The 2,500-nt window shown below is 44.4% G+C and overlaps 2 non-coding genes across 2 annotated transcripts; both read right to left on the bottom strand.

The window, feature by feature from the left end:
* Positions 1 to 648: 648 nt before the first annotated feature.
* On the bottom strand, positions 649 to 767 carry LOC125734621 (5S ribosomal RNA). Its single transcript, XR_007393925.1, has one exon. It is a non-coding gene; the product is annotated as a 5S ribosomal RNA (ribosomal RNA).
* A 1,080-nt stretch (positions 768 to 1,847) lies between these two features.
* LOC125733322 (5S ribosomal RNA) lies at positions 1,848 to 1,966 on the bottom strand. The gene has a single exon (XR_007392669.1). It is a non-coding gene; the product is annotated as a 5S ribosomal RNA (ribosomal RNA).
* Between the last annotated feature and the right edge of the window lie 534 nt (positions 1,967 to 2,500).

Genomic DNA, 2,500 nt, shown 5'->3' with positions numbered 1-2,500 from the left:
GGGAGCTACACACACCAACAAGTCTATACTGCAGGCTGCAGCCAGAACAATTTTCTACATTCAAACATCGACGGCCTCTTCTCTCTAAAAATTCACCAGACCGCTTCTACCACCAGCAAAGAAGTTTCCATCCCTAATTCCTCTGTGACTCCCACTAACCTAAACATTAAGCTGGCATTGAAGGGTGTGAATTACCCCGGCCAATCTGTTCTTTTAAATACAGCTTTTAGCAAGTTTTGAAAGGAGAAGAGCAGAACTTGCTATGCCAATAATATCGAGTCTTCTGTGGCGAAGTGGTTTTTGCATAGAAAACAAAGCGGTCAGTTGAAGAGGAATAATATCAGTACTTTGTTTAAAACTGTGTGTAAAAAGCTGTCTCTTTATCATTAACAATAAGTTGTAAAACGTGAATGGGGAGTGACAGTCTTCAAGTTTGTGAGAAGATCGCGCCCTGGTGGAATAAAGGCACGAACAGCTTACAGCACCTAGAATTACCAGGAAGTATTTAGAGTAAAACGGTGTGTAAAAGCTACCTTTATGAATGAGAGAAAAATATATATATATATAAAATAGTAAAATGGAAGGGGAGTGATAGATTTAAATTAATCGTGAAGTGGAGCGCATCCTGTATAAAGTAAAAGTGAGAAAAGCTTACAGCACCTGGTATTCCCAGGAGGTCTCCCATCCAAGTACTAACCAGACCCTACCCTGCTTGGCTTCCGAGATCAGACAAGATCGGGCGTGTTCAGGGTGGTATGGCCGTAAGCGAGAGACGCGACCAAAAACAGCCCTTTTGCATTACACGCGTCTATACATGCCAGTTAGTCCCATTGGATCCTACTCCTGTTTTTTTTTTTTTTTTTATCTGACTCACACTGCAGCACCACCATCCAATCGGCAGCGCCGGACCCACACCAAACATTCACCAAACTACTCAGCCGGCAGCCTACCACAATTATTCCATTCTTTCCGCATCCGCACACTTCCTTCTTTTTAACTCCTTTTCACTACCGCACAGGTTAATCACCGCACGTCCCCCGCCGGCAAACATTACTCCTTTGCCTACTGCATGCAGGCTTCTCTTAACGACCCTCTGTTATCAACTCCGCTAACAGCCACAAAATCTCCGCCGCACGAAGCCCACTGGTAGCTGCTGAATCACATGCTTCCCCAAAACGTCGCGCTGTCAGAACACTGGGAGCTACACACACCAACAAGTCCATACTGCAGGCTGCAGCCAGAACAATTTTCTACATTCAAACATCGACGGCCTCTTCTCTCTAAAAATTCACCAGACCGCTTCTACCACCAGCAAAGAAGTTTCCATCCCTAATTCCTCTGTGATTCCCACTAACCTAAACATTAAGCTGGCATTGAAGGGTGTGAATTACCCCGGCCAACCTGTTCTTTTAAATACAGCTTTTAGCAAGTTTTGAAAGGAGAAGAGCAGAACTTGCTATGCCAATAATATCGAGTCTTCTGTGGCGAAGTGGTTTTTGCATAGAAAACAAAGCGTTCAGTTGAAGAGGAATAATATCAGTACTTTGTTTAAAACTGTGTGTAAAAAGCTGTCTCTTTATCATTAACAATAAGTTGTAAAATGTGAATGGGGAGTGACAGTCTTCAAGTTTGTGAGAAGATCGCGCCCTGGTGGAATAAAGGCACGAACAGCTTACAGCACCTAGAATTACCAGGAAGTATTTAGAGTAAAACGGTTTCTAAAAGCTGCCTTTATGAATGAGAGAAAAAAAATATATATATATATAAAATAGTAAAATGGAAGGGGAGTGATAGATTTAAATTAATCGTGAAGTGGAGCGCCCACTGTATAAAGTAAAAGTGAGAAAAGCTTACAGCACCTGGTATTCCCAGGTGGTCTCCCATCCAAGTACTAACCAGACCCTACCCTGCTTAGCTTCCGAGATCAGACGAGATCGGGCGTGTTCAGGGTGGTATGGCCGTAAGTGAGAGATGCTACCAAAAACAGCCCTTTTGCATTACACGCGTCTATACATGCCAGTTAGTCCCATTGGATCCTACTCCTGGTTTTTTTTTTTTTTTATCTGACTCACACTGCAGCACCACCATCCAATCGGCAGCGCCGGACCCACACCAAACATTCACCAAACTACTCAGCCAGCAGCCTACCACAATTATTCCATTCTTTCCGCATCCGCACACTTCCTTCTTTTTAACTCCTTTTCACTACCGCACAGGTTAATCGCCGCACGTCCCCCGCCGGCAAACATTACTCCTTTGCCTACTGCATGCAGGCTTCTCTTAACGACCCTCTGTTATCAACTCCGCTAACAGCCACAAAATCTCCGCCGCACGAAGCCCACTGGTAGCTGCTGAATCACATGCTTCCCCAAAACGTCACGCTGTCAGAACACTGGGAGCTACACACACCAACAAGTCCATACTGCAGGCTGCAGCCAGAACAATTTTCTACATTCAAACATCGACGGCCTCTTCTCTCTAAAAATTCACCAGACCGCTT

Source organism: Brienomyrus brachyistius, chromosome 2 (assembly GCF_023856365.1).
Source record: "Brienomyrus brachyistius isolate T26 chromosome 2, BBRACH_0.4, whole genome shotgun sequence".
NCBI lineage: Eukaryota > Metazoa > Chordata > Actinopteri > Osteoglossiformes > Mormyridae > Brienomyrus > Brienomyrus brachyistius.
Note: the sequence above shows the minus strand (reverse complement) of the source record. Positions and strands in the feature narration are given on the sequence as shown.